This window comes from Halichoerus grypus, chromosome 1 (genome assembly GCF_964656455.1).
Source record: "Halichoerus grypus chromosome 1, mHalGry1.hap1.1, whole genome shotgun sequence".
Classification (NCBI taxonomy): Eukaryota; Metazoa; Chordata; class Mammalia; order Carnivora; family Phocidae; genus Halichoerus; species Halichoerus grypus.
The window spans coordinates 25,943,715-25,962,906 of NC_135712.1; the positions used below are offsets into that span (position 1 = coordinate 25,943,715).

Consider the following 19,192-nt stretch of genomic DNA (forward strand, 5'->3'; position numbering starts at 1 on the left):
TACAGTTCTGGAGCCCAGAAGTCCAAGATCAAGGTGTTAGCAGATTTGGTTTCTTGGAGGCCTCTTTCTGGCTTGCAAATGGCCACCCTCTTAATGGGTGTCCCTCTATGCACATAAGCCCCTGATATCTGTGTGTCCAAATTTCCTCTCTTTTAAGGACACCAGTCAGACTGGATTAGAGTCCATCTTAATGGCCGCATTTTAATTACCTCTTTAAAGACCGTATCTCTAAAGGTCACATTCTGAGGTACTGGAGGTTAGGGCTTCAACATATGAATTTGGAGGGGACATAATTCAGCCCGTAACAGCCCCTTAAAGTTATACTTCCCAGAAAATGTAGTAGCAAGAAACTAAGCTTATTTCTGTTTCTGTAATGGCAGAGACTTATTTCTTCTTCTACCTACATGATTTTCTCCATCCCCACTCCAGGGTCCATTTCATAAAGATGTTACGAGATCTTTTATTCATGGAGAAAGTGGAGTGGATTCTCTCACCAGGTACCAGTCCCTAGAGAGGGTCATTCAAACCTGCAGCATCATATAAGAAGGAACAATACTGAAATAAAATATTCAAATGAGAGTTAAATAATAGTGAGAGATTCCCTTATTGTGGTTTAAAAAATCAGATACAAAACTATATAATTAAGAGAAAGAAAATTACGAGCATCTCTCTTAAAATTGAGCAATTTCTGGCCTGAAAACCTTAGTTTACAGGAAGAGAAATGTTGCATATTTATGAAATAAGATTAGAAATCAAGTACATAATTTCCTAGCTTTTTAATAACCCAAAATGAGATGTATTACCTTATATTTCACAGAAAATATAATCTAGCATAAATCATGAATGGAGGGCATGAAAAAAGAAATTCCAAGTTTCCAAGTAAATTTAACTCTAACCCAGCTTTAGAGTCAGCAATCAGTACAAAACCCTTCATAACCTCACCAACAAAACTGACTGTAGATTTATATATTGGGTGGGTGGTCACTGAATTGTAACAAATACTTGCCTTTCAAATTTTCTGATGAAGCAGCTAAATTGGATTAGGTTGCTTATGTTTAACAGCAATGCATCATTATCAACTGTGGGCTTCCCTCCTTCTCAAATGTGCTTTCACAGCATTTCTCTTCAATTGGTTTTCTTTTAATGCATTTCTTTAATACCCTCAAACAATTAACCAAAACTTCACTTGAGCATTTGCTGCCAAGGAAAATACAAGTGCCATAGTCTCTCATATTCTATTAGATTTGTCTCCAGTACTGCATTTAATGAGTGCCTTGAATGACAAATGATCACTTGCTTTGCTAAAACATTGAGATTTTCCCCCTAAGCTTCTTAAAAATTTTAATCTAATGTCTGTCTGTCTTTGTTACTCAGCTTCATCAGCAGCTTGATTGCAGTCTCCAGGCATGCAATGCTTTGGTTAAAATGTTTCACTTATTAAACAGCACTCTACTCATCATCTTATCAGGAAAGAACCAACACTACTGACAAAATTTCAAGTATCCAAGTACATATGGCATTGTCGATTCTCAAATACCCTTGAGTGAACTATGTGCATTATATATTAATTATAGAGGTCCACATGTTTTATGCATTCATTTATCCATTAAATGCACACATTTATCATACAATATTTTTTGGTGCATATTTATGAACCACCCACTCTATTAGGGCCTGGAGATACAAAGATGAAAGAGACAGTCTATGTTAAAATGAGGCTTACAGTGCCTTATAATGCTTATTCCAGTGCAAAACTGCTGATTATAGGTTGAATGAGAAAGTAGGCATGATTAGCACTCTCTCCTTTGCTGTCCACTCTTTCACAGTGTACTTGATAAACTTCTATCTCCGAAAGAAAGAAAGAAAGGAAGGAAGGAAGGAAGGAAGGAAGGAAGGAAGGAAGGAAGGAAGGAAGGAAGAAAGAAAGAAAGAAAGAAAGAAAGAAAGAAAGAAAGAAAGAAAGAAAGAAAGAAAGAAAGAAAGAAAGAAAGTTAGTTGGCTACAAAGAGAATTTATGAGAGAGTGTGAGTACATGAGTATATTTATGTGCCCTTGTATTCAAAGACCAAACTATAGCTAGATAACCGTGATATTATTAGCCGGTACAGGCATCAATCCTTTCCATGGAGCCTACACATAAAATGCTATCCTTTAATTGGTAGTGGCAACCACCAATTTCAGAAGCAAAAGCTGCATTTGATTTACAAATGACCTTCATTCAGACAACACACAATGATAGGATAATTGCTATAACCACATATGCAAATCATTTGAAGACATGAGTCCATTTATGTTAATAGCAATATTCTTATTTATTCTGCTTTCACTTAATTTAGTTAACTGTAAGCAACTACCAAAATTCATTACACATGCTTAATTTATATTCATTTGTTTTAATTTTATCAAAAACTATCAAATACCTAGTTTGTGTCAGTCATTATATTATATGAGAATAAATTACTAAGTACAAAAGTCCTAGACAAAGTCCCAGCCTTCTTAGAGCGCTCATGGGAGAGATGGGGGCTATTTAAATATAGCACAATTTAAAATAAGTTATAATTGTGATAAGTACGAACAAAGAAAGGCACTTAGAGGAACCTCTGGCCAAGGGCAGGAAGCCAATGAAGGATTCTTAGAAGTGAAGATTTACCTACAATGGCAAGGAAGAGTAGAAGTAGGAGGCAAAGGAGATCTTGGGTATAAGGGGGAGGGGTCATCTAGAAAGAGGGAATCACCTTTAGTGATGAGCAGCCAATCACACTGAGGAATAGAGTGGATGGAGAATACAAGTAGGAATGAAAACTGTGAAAAAAAAATGAAATGTAGAGAAGGAGGATAAATGTCAGGCTATGTTTGGGCCTAGAGGCCATGTTCAAATTTTGGTCTTTATCTTAAGAGCAATGGAAATACATTGAGGTATTTTTTTAAAACTAGGCATTTTATTGAGGTATGACTGACATATAAAAGTCTTTTCATATTTAATGTATACAATTGATGAGTTTAGAGATAACTATACCCCCATGAAACCATCACAATCAATGCCATAAACATATCACTTCCACGTTTCCTCTCGACTTCTTCATTTTATTTATTCTTTTTGTGCTAAGAACACTTAACATAAGACCTACCTCTTAGCAAAATTTTAAGCATAGGATGTATTGTTAACTATAAGCAGTATGCTATACAATTGATCTCTAAGACATTCATCTTGCATAACTAACACTTTGCACCCTTTGACCAATACCTTCTTATTGCCCCCCAGGCCCTGGCAACTACTATTCTACTCTCTGCTTCCATGAGTTTGACTATTCTAGACTTTTTATAGATGTGGGATGATGTAATATTTGTCCTTCTATGGCTGGCTTATTTCACTTACCATAATATCCTCCAGGTTCATCTATATTGTCACAGATGGCAGGATCTCCAGAGATGCTTACTTCTTCAAAGTGTTTAAATGACATTCTTTATAATTATTTGATCATATAAATAAAAATTCTTTGAATGTTTACAAATTGCAAATCTCCCAAATATATTTTAATTCACTATTATTCAACCATCTAAAAACTAAAATCTTCATAAAAATGTAATTTATTTGAAAATAGTTGTGGTCACTTTTCTTTTGTCCCAAATATTATGAGTCTGGATGGGTTTCTTGCAAACACACCTATTTTTACCCAAGGGCACATGATTGATTCCCTCTTAAATCAATTCTTTTTCCCAGAGAAAAATCTGTATACAAATAGGAACAGTTCACTTCAAATTAATTAATGTCATGCTGTTTGTCTTCAATATATCTTCAGTATATAAATGAAGTCAGTGACATGTGGCAGTATGCTCACTGAATCTTAATCACAAAGTCCATTCTTCCACCAACACATCTTTCCAGCACTTTCAGCCATTTTCTCTGTGTTCTCCTCTCTGAACTCTGAGCCAACCAGCAGTTCTTTTGCATCAGTCTGTTATTTTTTTCCTCAGGGATTCATAAATGATAAACACAGCTGGATTGTCAGCAAAGGTCTAATCTGGAAACCATCTCTGTCTTCTCTCTTGTAAACTTTTTTGGATCCACGCTAATTCCTTGTTCAGTTCTTTGAAGTGATGTTTCAGTTCAAGTCATCATTTTTGGAACGTTCATCAAACTAGCCGTATCCTGCTGTTTTTGTCACTCTTCTTTGAGTTTTTCTGAAACTGTAATTATAATTCCCTACATCGTAAGATAGAATTGTCTTTTTCAAAATCAGAAGAAATGATGGTTTTCCGTAGGGGCTCTTTTTTTTTCTTTCTTTTCTTTCTCTCTCTCTTTTTATTGATCTGAATAGGATTTTTCTCTTAGAGTATATGTTTTCTGCATCAAAATTAATATACCAACCCCCAAACTCAGAGCAGGGTCTCGGCTACAGCTTATTACTTTCAAAAGTGTAAACTTGTGCTATTTGGTAAGTTGTTGTCACAAAATTCACACTATCATTTTTATGATTTGTTGATTCTTTATTTTTTTACATTCTTCTTCTTTTCTTTCCTCCTATTGCTTCAGTACAAACTTGATTTGTTGATAGAAACCTTGTCTTCTATAAGGACTGAATCCAGGGATTCTGTCAATCACAAACAACACATGGACACATTTTCCCATGAGTCTATATTCAATGACTTATTTTGATCATCATTTTCTGCTAAATATAGGATTTTCATCATTTTCATTGTTTCAGGTATATGGCTTGCATAAATACTGAGAACGAATAAACTAAAATCACCTTCACCCTGGGTTGTGTCAAGTTTCAACATAGCATAGTTTGGTATCACATTCAAAAATCTACATCTTTTACAAGTGAAAAGATGCTCAACATCACTAATCATCAAGGAAATGAAAATCAAAACCACAATGAGATATTACCTCACACCTGTTAGAATGACTAAAATTGAAAACACAAAAAAACAAGTATTGGTGAGGATGTAGAGAAAAAGGAATCCTCGTGTACCACTGGTAAGAACGCAAACTGGTGCAGCCACTGTGGAAAACAGTATGGAGGTTCCTCAAAATCTTAAAATAGAATTACCATATGATCCAGTAATTTCACTATAGGATATTTACCCAAAGAATACAAAAACACTAATTTGAAAAAAAAAATATATATATACACCCTTATGTTTATTGCAGCATTATTTACAATAGCCAAATTATGGAAGCAGCCCAAGTGGCCATCGACAGATGAATGGATAAAGATGTGGAATGGAATATTATTCAGCCATAAAAAAGAATGAAATCTCACCATTTGCAACAATATGGATGGATCTAGAGACTATAATGCTAAGTGAAATGTCAGAGAAAGACAAATACCATATGATCTCACTCATACGTGAAATGTAAGAAACAAAATGAAAAAAAAAAAAAAGAGACAAACCAAAAAACAGACTCTTAACTATAGAGAACAAATTGGTGGTTATCAGAGGGAAAGTGGGTGGGGGACTGGGTGAAATAGGTGAAGGGGATTAAGAGTACACTTACTATGATGAGCACCGAGTATGTACAGAATTGTTGAATCACTATATTGTATACTTGAAACTATAGTAGAATTAAAATGGGGGGAAAAAAGACAACAGAGAACAACAAAAAAACAGTGAAACATTGCTCAAGACAGTATAGCCGGTGGTTGAGAATCCAGAAATTGAATCCATGTTCTTTCTGACTCAAAATCTGTGCTTTTTCCATTATATCACCATTTTCTCATATAAAAAGTTGATTCACAGAAAAAAATCTACATCTTTTAGGTGTTTATATCTTCACTAATGCTGACTTTTGCATTCATTTCCATCACCATCATCATTATTGCCACCAACACTAAACAGTGGAAAGTTTTTGTTGGTGCCCCCTGTTTTTATCCCATTAACTTCCACAACTGCAACTGTTTAAGCTAAAGATCACACTATAATTTCAAGATCCATATTTGACAGCTTTAACATAATTTTGCTATTTTGAGAGCTTGATTGTCTTTGAGAAACTAATTATAAAGTCTACTGTATTGATGCTGACAACCACTATCCCACTGAGAAATATTTCATCCATTTCTTTTCTGTCATCTTTGATTATTCACTTAGCCTCTACATCTAACCCAAAATGCAGCTTTGTTACTTCCCTATGGAGTATAACATTGAGATGTTTTCTCTCTCTGAAGACTTACATGTTCTTGAACTCTAACGTTAAGACTTATATGTGTTTGATGAATCTATCAAAGGAATTATCATCAAAATCACTATGAATTTTCCTTAGTATGAAACTCTAGCCCAGAGCAGCCAAACAATTTGACTCTGTTTCAGAGGTTCTCCATCAATAAATAGTATAGTCAATAATGGTAATTAATCCATTGTTCTGCTTGCTTCTGGGCTCACAGAGTAAGATTTACTCCTGTATGTTCTGTGATTCAGCAGTACTCAGGTCTTCAGATTGGCATTCCTTTCTGCTTTGGGTTAATCTATATTCATACCCACGATGATTCAGCCAGCAGTAGAGTCCTTCTGTAAGGTGAATTCAATCGCCATGCCTTGGTCTGTGGATTGGGTGATCTGATGACAGGTGATCTGGTCTCCAGGCTCCAGGCTTCCTGAAGTGTCACTGACCCTTTATTAAAGCATCTGTTTATTTTTTTTATCATTATTTTAAAACTGTCACTTTGGCTATGGTAGAGAGAACTGGTTGGAAGTAGGCAAAAATGGACACAAAGAGATAAGTTAGGAGACTGCCGCATGAAGGAAATAAAGGGGCCTTGGAAAGAGCATGGTTGAAATGGGAAGAAGACGTGAACAGATTTAAGAAATATAAAGATGGTAAAAGATAATGGAATGATGAATGAAATGCAGGACAAGGAAGAGAGAGAGGTGTTAAGAATGACTCCTGGGGTTCTGACTCAGGTTACAGGATGGACAGTGTCATTCACTGACAGAAAGTACTGGGAAAAGACTAGGTTTTGCAAGTTGCGAGTAAATAGCAAAGTATAAGATCATGAGTTTGATTTTTTGAGCAACTGAACAAACCTTTAGAGAACACAAATGAAAAAGCTGACATCTGAATACAGGTTCTAGGGTTCATTTGAGATGACCAGATCTACTAATTTACTCATGCTGCCATAGCAAAATACCACAGACTGAATGCTTAAACAACAGACATTTATTTTCTCTGATAGCCACCTTCCTGCTGTCTGCTTGTGAAGCCTTTCCTCTGCACCCAGAGAGGAAGAAAGAGATAGAGACAGAGAGAGCTCTTTGGTGTCTCTTCTTATAAGGACACTAATCCTATTTGGATCAGGACCTACCATTCTGACCCCATTCAATTTTAATTATTTCCTTAGAGACCCAATTTCCAAATGCAGGCCTACTGGGGGATAGGATTTCTACATATGAATTTTGTGGGAACAAAACCATTTAGTGCATAACACCAGGTCAGAGATGTAATTTTGTGAATTATCCTTGTATAGGTGGTGACTGAAGAAAGGGGAACTGATAAGACTACCTTAGGAAGGTATCAACAAGGAAGAAGCTAAAATGAGTAGTGAACCTTGAGACATCAGAAATTAGTGAATGGTTATGGGAGGATTATTCTACAAAGGAGGTAAAGAATAAGTTGTAATAATAGGTATAATGAAAACCATGAGACTGGAATCAAGAAAGAGAATGTTAAGTGCTCATGAAAGGCCAAGAAAGAGTATAAATGAAAAATAACCATTTGGTACGTAGTGTCAGAGAAGTGGCCTTTGCTGGAGATATTTCAGAAAAGAGACAGGGCTGGAAGATGGACTAGGGTGGGCTGAGAAAAGAGTGAGAAAAAAAAAGGGAGAATTTACCTGTGAAAGGGAGGTGAATACAGGGGAAAGCTTTTAGAGTTAGGTAAGATTCTTTTAATGGAGGAGACTTAAACATATTTTAAAGATGATGGGATAGGCAGAACACAGAGGATTCTTAGGGCAGTGAAACTATTCTGTATAATACTATAATGGCAGATACACATTACATGCATTTGTCAAAACCCACAGACTACAACACCAAGATTGATCCCTAATGTAAACTATGGAGTTTAGGTGGTTGTGATGTGTAAATGAAGGTTCATCTAGTGTAAAAAAGGTACCAATCTGGTGCAGGATGTTGTTAATGGGGGAGGCTATGCAAGTGTAGGTTCAGGGATATATGGGAACTCTCTGTAGTTTTTACTTAATCGTGCTATGAACCTAAAAGTGCTCTAAAAAATAAAGTCTATATAAAAAAAAAAATGTGAACCATCCACTTGAAAAAGAGGGAGAGAGAGAGGGAGAGAGAAAGAGAGAGAGGAAAGTGAGGAAACAGAGATTAAATATACATGAAAAACAGGTTGTGGTATTTTATGGAAAACAGGTGAATTAGGTAGCCATATAATAATGAATGTTAAGGGCAGAAAATCCCAGCCATCTTTCTCCACTCTACTCTCAGAATGCTGGGGGCCAGACCTTATCCTCGGGATGAGATTAGAAGACAATTTCTTGAAGATTGTGTGACTAGCTCAAGAGGTAATAATGCCTGAAGATAGAGACATGGGAGCTCCTCAATATATAATTCTTCCAAGTTATCCTACAGTAAAGCTCTACATATCTACATCCCTGTAAATATCAGAGAAGATATTGTATTCATAAAGCATGATTACAAATGTGATAACAGAAAAGAAAAGCAATAGCAGGGATGGGAGAGATAAGGTTGAGGAAAACTCCCAGGAGAATAAGTAAATAAAGAGATGGAAAAAAGGAGAGAAACCAGAGAGGACAGTGCAGGATATCTGACATTTGGAAAAGAGCCATAAAAAGAAATAACAGGAACTCACTAATGACAGAATTCAAGAAAATTTTCAGATTTGAAGGACATGAGTTCTTGGATTATAAACCCTCATGGGGTAAAACCCCCAAACCCCAAGACAGAATGAAAACAGGCCTATGCCAAGGCACATTGTTGTAACATTTCAGAACACTAAAGAACAAAGAAAAGATTCTATAAACTTTAAAAAGATCGATTGATTAATTAAGTTTTAAAAAGTGACCTACATGAATAAAATTTGAAATGGCTTCACCACAATGACACTAAAGCAAACAGACACTGGAGAAAAGCCTTCAAAATTCCAGAGGTTGATCTGCCAACTAGACCATATCTCTTCAAACTATCAGGAAAACAGGAAGACTGAATAAAAACAATTTCAGACAAGAGAGGTCTCAAAAAATGTATTTCCCATGCACCTTTCATCTGGAAACTAAAAAAAAAAAAAAATCTAGGTGCACCTGGGTGGCTTATCGGTTAAGCGTTAGGCTCAGGTCATGATCTCAGGGTCCTGGAATCGAACCCTGTGTTGGGCTCTGCACTCAGCTGGAAGTCTGCTTCTCCCTCTCCCTCTGCCCCTCCTATCCTCCTCATGCTCTCTCTCTTTCAAATAAATAAAATCTTAAGAAAAAAAATCTAAGAAAGAGGAAAAGTATGAAAACAAAAGCTTCAAAAAAGGGAAAAAAAAAAGCAAAAGGAATTCCTTGAAAATTGGGAAGGGAGATCCCAAGATGTCTGTCATGTACCTGGCAGAAAGAGCAAACATTCCAATTGGGAGAATATGAAATAGAAAGAGGACTGTCCTTGCATCACCATCATATTTTCTTTTTAACCTGAGGACAGAATGATCAGGTAATTCTAATCCAAAATCATTTCGGTACGTGGCTTGTCACGATCATGTTCTACAAAATTCCTACTCTCCCACTATGTTCTGCCACGATGGAATAGCTAAAGACTTTGGGGAAGTAGCAAGTATTGTTTCAATATTAGTGGTTGGTTTTCTAAACTAGCCTGTTATATTATCCAGCTTTAAACATGGATAATGTCCTGAGGCCAAATTAATAATGACATAATCACAAGCCAGAAAAAAATCAGAAAAAAAATTTTGAAGAATTTTCATTTGGTCTTGAATTTGATCTTCTATTAGAACAAGTTCTCTGTCATACCACCAGTTGGTCTAATTTGGTTTTTCACTTCCCTGATCACTTTTTCTTCTGTGTGTGTGTGTGTGTGTGTGTGTGTGTATATATATATATATATATATACACATTTTCATCACAGATAAATATATCACGTGTGCTATATATCCATATATATATATATATATCATGGTTATGCATAAGATATGTATGCATGATTTGCTGTATATAAATAACATGCAGCCATAAATTATATATATATATAATTGTGTATATATATACACAAACATAATATATCATATATATTTTGTGTATATGTGTGATATGATGTGTGATATGAAGTGTGATATATAGCTATAGAGAGGTAGAGAAAGAGATGAGAGAGATGAGAGAGATAGATCTGTGATGAAATGTGTAGCTATGAGTATAATTATCCTGGTATAGGTTGGTATGGGGCTGCTTTCTTCTTTGTGATTTTTGGTCCTCAGAATTACCATAACTCTGCAAAGCAATCTATTACCTCCTGCACAATTTCTTACCTACTCTTCATATGTGTCACTTCTGTCAAATGAAGCAGAAGAAAATTTGTCCAGAATAAATACGAGACAACTAGATTTCCTATCTTTCTCCAAAAATATTCTGCATTGACTTGCCTTTGTAAAACTTCTTAAAAGTCTTGATATAGTCAATGACCAAATGGAAGTTCAGTTCTAAAATAATAATCTCATTTTCAGTGAAGTCACTGTAAAATTTTGGTCCTTCCAGTCACCACAAATCAATCAGTGTCAAACCAGGTCAGTATTTTAATGGAAACCAAACGAAACTATCTTGGCTACTTCTGGCATTGGCAATTCTCTAGGCAACAAAATCTCTTCTGAGGTCAATGCAGAATTGCAACATCAGCATTTCAATAAATAGTACTTCCGGTTAGCAAAGCCAATATAAATGATGTAAAGATCCTATGGTTCCTTGGCAAGAGGAAAAAATATTTCCCCTTTCTTATTTGCCAAATTTAATATTATATATTACATCTTTTCTCTTCCGCTATATTTAGCTGTTTGTAATAGTCTTCACCGCCTTTTCTAAACTTTCTGGCAGAACTGTTCTGATGCGGCTAGCACTGAACTCTTTTAGAATGGGTCTCCTCCTGCATTCACCACCGATATACTGTGTAGTTTCTATATCAGATACATAATCCGTAAAAAGCTTGGGCTTGAAAACTGCTATATTAACCATGGATATGAATGTTAAACTTATTGAGATGTATGCAGTATACCTAAAGAGAAATTTAATATATTCTGCAGTATTTTTCTATTTCTTCAATGTTTGAAAATCTATTTAGATGTGGATTAAAGAAAAATAAATATATTTGTGGGGGTCTAAAACTTCTATTCCCTTAGCTTAAACTTGTCAACTAACACAATCAGGTTGAAAATCAGGTTAACGAAATCTAAAGTGACAAATTTAATTCATATGGTTCAGGGAGCATCTCTCAAAATATTGCCCAGAGGATGTTTCCCTCATTCTGGACAGTGGTGGCAAAACGGTCTGATCTGAGGGACAATTAGAGCTGTGTTATGTAGGAAAGATGAATCACTGCTGGTCCAAAGATGCCAGTATGTTTGAGTGGAAGCACATGGAGACACACACTGTTGTAAACCTATCCACCCTCCCTTAGCAAATCTTCTTATATCTACAGTAAAAATCCCTAACAAAAACTAAGTGAGTTCTCATTCAGTTAGTACTTCTAACAAAGTACAAACTTAGTTCTTTTTAAAAAGGAGCTGTCCAGGGATGCTGGGTGGCTCAGTTGGTTAAGCCTCTGCCTCCTGATTTTGGCTCAAGTCATGATCTCAGGGTTGAGGTAGAGGCCACCCCCCCCACCCCTGTGTCCTGCTGGGTGGGGAGCCTACTTGGGATTCTCCCTCTCCCTCTCCCTCTCGTCCTCCCCCACTCATGCTCTCTGTCTCTCTCTCTTTAAACAAACAAATTAAAAAAACAAAGAAACTGCCCAAGTATTTTTTTATTTACCAAAGAAAGAAACCAGGCTACAAAATGCAACATTGTTGAATTGAAAGACACTAGCGTTAAAAAATCAGAATCCTTGGGTTCTGGCCCCTGTCCCTCCACTAACCAGTTGTGGTCTAGGCACGTTTCATCAATTTGGAGCTTAGTTTCCTTATCTGTAAAATGAAGAAATTATTTTTAAAAATAAAATTATATATTTTTTTACAACACCCTATAAAATTGGTCACTACTATTAGAAAAAACAACTCAAATGCATGCTCTACTGATTATCACCATCGTTATGTAAGTAAATGAAGATTAACCTTTTAGCACAAATACCAAGACTTCTGATCTATTTGGTAATGAACTTCTCCTACTAAACATCACTTTCTTCCTAGGAGCAATTTAAACACTGAAAATAGAATCCTTCCTGCCAAACAAACTTCCAGGGAAGCTGATAATGACAAAATAGCTAAAATATTTCTTTTCCTACCTTTAAAATCATATTCAACTCTTTATTATGTCTATCTATAGAAGATGTCCTGTCATACATGTTTTGACAGTTTTATGCATATGAGATTCTCGTTTATTTTCTTGACTACTGTTATTCATTATACTATTTCATTAATTAAGAAACATTTAAAAAAAAAGAAAAAGGCCTTTCTTAACTTATTGAAACACAAGGCCACAATAATGTGGGGGTAAGCGAAACTATTTATTTCCTTCATCAACAGCAAACTTTTTATCATCCTGTCTTTCTGCCTAGAGCATTATATATTTAAGAAACTGTTATAGGGAGTCTACTAAGTCACTAAAGTCGCTAAGCCAGAGGGGCCAAACATTTCTTAGAATCTCTGCCAGATGTACAATTTGCAAAGTCATGCTAAAAGCATCTTGCTTGGTACTTTCATTAAAGTTCTAAAATACTCTTCCATCACACTTCTAAAATATAACATGACATTTTTTGTTTTCAAATATTTGGACATTGCCCCTCCGAGACATCTTTAATAACAACATCATCAAATTAGTTAGGAACATGAAGATGAGCCCCTTTGACTGAGTCAGGTATCCATGCCATGTACAATTATCCAGTATCTATTCCACTGTGTAGGAGGAAAAGACAAAGCTGTACCTAACCCTTTAGTCACACCATAATTTAAAAGCAAGTTAAGTTCTTTATAGATTTTGGATACTAGCCTTTTATCTGATAAGACATTTGCAAATATCTTCTCCCATTCCATAGGTTGCCTTTTAGTTTTGTTGACTGTTTCCTTTGCTGTGCAAAATTTTTCATCTTGATGAAGTCCCAATAGTTCACAGACACTATTTTAATTATGGGTCACTAGTGATCATTAATAAATGAGTATATTTTTATCCTAACTTCAAATACTTTTGTTGTTGCTGTTGCTTTCATAGCATGTTGCTACCTGAAGAGCTCTATGACTCTCTAATAGGCACTTCAAATTCAACATGAGCAAATATAAACTCTTGGATCTCAACACACCCTCCCAGCCCCCTTCCCCATTGTAAATCTTCCCCCAGTCTATTCCTTCAGAGCAAACAGCACCAACATCTACTCAGCTGTCCAAACCTGAGTCATTCTTGGTTCTACTCTCTCCTTATTCAGCACATACAACTCATCTGCAATTCTTGACATTCCTACCCTTAAAATGTACTTTGAATCTCATCTGCACTGCTACTACCTTCATCCAATCCACCATCACCATTGCCCTGAACCACTGCCTTTAAATGAGCTCCCTGCGCCCACTCCATCCCTTCCAGTCCACACCTCAGCAGTCAGGGTAAGATTTTTAAAACAAAAACTTGTCTTAAACATGTTCCAGGGCTTCATACTGCAATTCAAATAAAACCCTAACTCCTTCCCAAGGCCTACAAGGCCCCACAAATCCAAACACCCAGTGGCCCTGCAAACAATCTCATTTTACAATCCTTTATTAACTGTGCTTGATATACCCTGACCCCCTTTTGGTTTTTCAAACACAGCCACTCACACCTAAAAAAAAAAAAAAAGCCCCTTGATGGACATGCTTTCTCTAAGGACCCCATCTAATCAGATTTCACATCATTTCCTACCCCCCCACCCTGTTGATCTTCATCACCTGCTCTTTTCATTGCCTTCAGAGCACTTATCATTGTCCCCATACATGCAGTTACTTGTTGGCTTAACTCTTAATTGACGAGAACTCCATTAACCTATTAGCTCCCTGAGGGCAGGGACCACACCTCTAGTGTATCACCTGTGCCTAGCTTGGCAAATATTGGCAGATGTATGAGCTCCACTGGTGTTATGGGTTAAATTGTATCTCCCCAAAACTCATATGTTGAAGTTCCAATTCCTAGTACCTCAGAATGTAACCATATTTGGAGATCAGGTCTTTATGGACGTGATTAAGCAAAAATGAGGCCATTCAGGTGGGTCCTAATCCAACCTGACTGGTGTTCTTAGATAAGGAGGAAATTTGGAATGCTAAAGACATCAGGGATACATGCACACAGAGAAAAGCCCGCGTGAGGGCATAAGAAGGCAGCTATGTGCAAGCCACAGAAGGAGGCCTCAGGATAAACCAAACCTTCCAACACCTTGACCTTGGACTTCCAGCCTCCAGAACTATAAGAAAATAAATTTCTGTTGTTTAAACCATCCAGTCTGTAATATTTTGTTATAGCAGCCCCAGCAAACTAATACTAATTGGAATTAAGATTTCACTTGTATGTGGAATTTAAGAAACAAAACAAATGAACAAAGAAAAAAAAAGAGACAAAAAAATAGACTCAAAATATAGAAAACAAACTGGTGGTTACCAGAGTGAAATAGGTGATGGGGATTAAGAGTATACCTATCGTAATGAGCACTGAGAAATTTAGAATTGCTGAATCGTTATTATTGTACAACTGAAACTGATATAACACTGTATGTTAATTATACTTCAATAAAAATTTTTAAAATAAAAATAAAAATTAAATGTAATTAGAAACACAAATCACACTATATTCCTAGATAGTTTTGTTATGTATTTGAGTCATGTTTGATCTTGAATTCATAGTTGTAAAACAGTGCTGTGTAAATTCCAGATTTGTTCATTATCTAGTCAATCTGGTTAACAGATAAATTCTAAAATTTTCCACTGTGATTTGGCAAACTTCTAAAATTTTCCAAAAGGATTTGTCAAACTTACTTATTTATATCTGCATAAATGACAACTTTGACTAATATGCTTCTATAATGCATTTAGGTCTGCCTCAGCCATTCAACTGCTGACAAGATTACTCAAATGTATCACTACCATCCCTTACCAAAGCTGGTCTATAGACTATGCTGTTTATATCGCATAGATGACACAAGAACAATGTAGGTCATAAAAATTCCTTCCAAACAGGAAATAGTAATTTTATATATTTCTGTAATTGTGCTTATCTCAATTTTCAAATTTAAGATGACTCAGTAATAATCGAGTGTTCTTTAGTCTCATCTGAAAATCATTATAAACCAAATTTTTTTCAACCTTTTGAAGTTCTGAACATTACAGCAAATCTGTAGCCAGTCTGCTTTCATAGGTCCAAAACTGGCTGTGGAGAGTGGGTTGCACTTCTGTCCCCCAGCCTCACTACTTTAAAGACAGATATCAAACAGAGGTGTTACATTTGGTAACTACTATAACTACTGTAAATACAAAATGGATCCAGAAAAAGGTTTTTCAGTCTCACAGCATTATCGATATGTTTGGGAAGTTCTGATGCTTAAAATTACTCCTCATTTGAAAGCATTATTTCATCACTTGGCATGCCATTCACTTTGAAGTTCAAAGATTATAAGCAGATTTTGTCATAGATTTAATATGCATATATAGAACTCCTGCCAATTTTTTTTTTTTTTTTTTTTTTTGCCCATAGGGCTTAATGGGTTTCAAAATTTTTGTTTCTCTTTTTCCCTTTGGTGCTTTTTTTTTTCTTTTTTTAACTTGAGCTGTCTGCCACTCTCAAGTACAGGGTTTTTCTAAATTCACAGCTATGAAAACAATACATGAAACAAGATGTGGTCATGAAAATTCATAGATCCTCCTACCTAGTTCCTCTGACCATCTCGTTCTTTCTCTCTCTTATCCCACCCAAACTGCCTCATCAGGAATTATCTTTTACAAAGGAAAAAATATTTTAAAAATTACAGAACCCCCATATTATTTTCACAAAAAATTTCAGAGCTGAATAGATGTCAAGAAATATTTCTAAGTTCCTTCAGAACCTCCATTTCTTCTATTTGGGATTTCAGGGAAACGTTAAAACTGTTATTATTGAGAGAAGCAAGTCAATTCCTCCTCTTTTTCTCAGGAAGACAGAGATTTTAAGTTTGGATTCATTCACCTGACTGGACCCCTGTTACCAAGGTCAAAGTCCTTTCTCCAAGAACAGCTTCCATACAGTCAAATGCAACTAACCCACACATGCCTCATGACCACAGAACATACTAAGTGTTCAACAAGTCGTAAATGAATGAGAAGAAAAAGTGTGATGTTTTCTCGCAGACTGTGGAGATACAGCACAAGCAATATAATGAAGGAGTTGATGGCCCTCCTCCTAAGATCAGAGCTTAGTTATGGAACCCCTGTCACATCTCTCTTTTAAATGCCCTCTTGTCTTCACTACTCAAATTGTGTAGCCTCATAAATTTTTGTCATATTCACCTTCCACCAAAGTGCTTTAGGTCAGACTGGGTGGCATGATGCCTAAGTTCATAACTTTTCTCCAAGTTTCTTTCTATTACTTGTCTGTTTCCCCTGCAAGGAGATCAATTACCCATACTCTTGGTACATGTAATGGTTAGCCTGATTCCAGCCAAAATGAGACCAGAAGGACCACTGTATGTGGCACTCTGGCCTTTACCAGTAATATTGGTTTCATACTCATTGCAATGGTGAATATGGGAAGGGCCAGGGGTTGTTCCCTGCTCTGGTCAGAAAGGAACAATGGTGCTATGTCCTGTCCAGCTGGGAATAATTCAAGAAATATAAAGTAATTATATGAGTATGTAAATTTAGGAGCCATAGAAAAGAGTGGAGCCTATTTTAATAGTTGAAAATATTGCATTTTTAATATTAAAATATATACTCAAACTTTGAGAGGGGAAGGGGACACCATATTTAAAGCTGTGGCCTCTAGACCCTTTGTCCTTCATTTTACATTAAATAATCTCTCTCACACACTTACCACTGCCAGGCCTCCTATATATCACCAATCACTACAGCATCAAGGTAGTGCAGTTAATCTAATTAGCTGATATTCAATTACCTGTGTTAGGGGGGAAAAAAAAAAAAATATATATATATATATATATATATACTTTCTCTTTCTGCCAGGGTCATTATTGATTAAATGGAGAAGGGTTAGAAGGAGCATCTATCAGCTCAGATTTTCAGGTTTCTCGAGCCAAGATTAAAGTAGAGTTTGGGCAAAAAGTTGATTCTTGCATTTATTCAAGTTGGTAGATTGAGCACTCAAACAAATCACCAAGTTCAGGGAATTGCTTATTTGGGGAGAATCCCTTGCTATATTGTGAGGCAAGTTAGCCCTAAACCTAACAGCTGTACTCTCTGACCTGTAAATTGGTATAGAAATATTAAATATGGAGACATGAAAATTAGCTCAGCTCTTGGACTCTTGTCCTTAAAGAACATGAGTCTCCTTTAATAATAAAAGAAGGCAAGAAATAATTACTGCTATAATAGAATTGCAGAGTGATGTCCCCAAGAGATAAAATGGTTATCTTCTGAAAACTAAACTAAGAAAACTAAGTCATCATTAAATGTTAGAGGACACATTCATTTTCTTGAGCAATACATAGGTGCAATTAGTCAGGCTTTTAGCATACATTATCTCAGCTAATGTTACCTAAATAACATTTTCATTTGCATTTTTAAACCTCTACTGTGTTCTAAGGGAACTCCTGATTTCCACCCTCAACAGTGAGTACCTTGTCTTCTACTAGTGATTGTCATTTTGGTAAACAACTTTATCATTCATTAGCCATTTGTTTGTAATAAAATCTCAGAAGTCATCTTTGATTTCTCTCATCCAATCCATTACCAAGTCTTGTCGTTCCTATCTCAAAATATATCTCAAGTTGTTTCCCTCATTCCATCTCTGGGACAACCAGACTAGTCTGGGCCACTGTCATCTCTCAGTTGGTCAACTACCATAGTCTTCCTATTTCACTCTCTCTACCTGACCGTCCATTTGCACTGTTGCTTAAATGTAGACCAAATGATACTCTAGATTAATACCCATCTATCAATGGCTTCCCATGACCCTTAGACTAAAATTCCAGCTCCCTCGCATGGGTTACCCAATCCCTCAGAATTTGGCTTCTGCCTGCTTCTCTAATCTCTCAGTTTTCTCCATCTTGCTTACTTTGTGGCCTCCTTTCTGTTCTTCAAAAAATGTATATCAGTGTATTAGTTGCCTGAGGCTGCCATAACAAGTCACCACAAACTGGGTGGCTTACCACAACAGCAGTTTATTCTCTCACAGTTTTGGAGGCCAGGAACTCAAAATTAAGTTGTTGGCAGGGCCATTCTTTGTCCAAAGGCTCTAGGAAAGAATCCTTCCTTGCCCTTTCCCAGCTTCTGATGGCTCTAGGTATTCCTTGGCTTATGGCAGCTTAACTCCAATCTCTGTCTCTGCCTTATCATGGCCTTCTCCTCTGTGGCTTTGTCTTCTCCTCTTCCATCTATAATTAGGACACTTTTCACTGGATTTAGGGCCTACCTTGTTAATCTAGGACAATCTCATCTCAAAATCTTTAACTTAATTACGTCTGCAAAGACTCTTTTTTCCAAATAAGATCATATTCATAGGTTCTGGGGTATGGACATTCAACCCACTATACCAAGAGTTTTTCATCTTTAGGCCTTTGTAATTCTTATTTGCTTTGCTTAGAGCACTCTCCTCTCAGAATTTTGACCCATCCTTCTGGTCTCATCTCAGAAATTATACACTGGCCTTATACAGTCCTTTCCTGGACATCCTACCAAAAGGGTCTCCTCTCATTACTTTTTTCCTCATCTCCCTGTTTATTCTCATCACAGCATTCATCTAAATCTGGGAGGTTTGTCCTTTTTACTTCCTTGTCATTGTCTATCTCCTGCATTCAAATGTATTCTACATGAAGGTATAGGAACCTCTCTTACTCACTGCTGAATCTTTGGCAC

General features: G+C 36.3%; 1 long non-coding RNA gene across 1 annotated transcript in view; it reads right to left on the bottom strand.

The window, feature by feature from the left end:
- Positions 1-2,710: 2,710 nt before the first annotated feature.
- The window catches only part of LOC118555508 (uncharacterized), a 104,142-nt gene continuing 87,660 nt past the window's right edge, over positions 2,711-19,192 (bottom strand). Inside the window, exon 4 of the long non-coding RNA XR_013443050.1 lies at positions 2,711-4,592. This is a non-coding gene — a long non-coding RNA (uncharacterized LOC118555508). The remainder of the gene's footprint in view (positions 4,593-19,192) is intronic.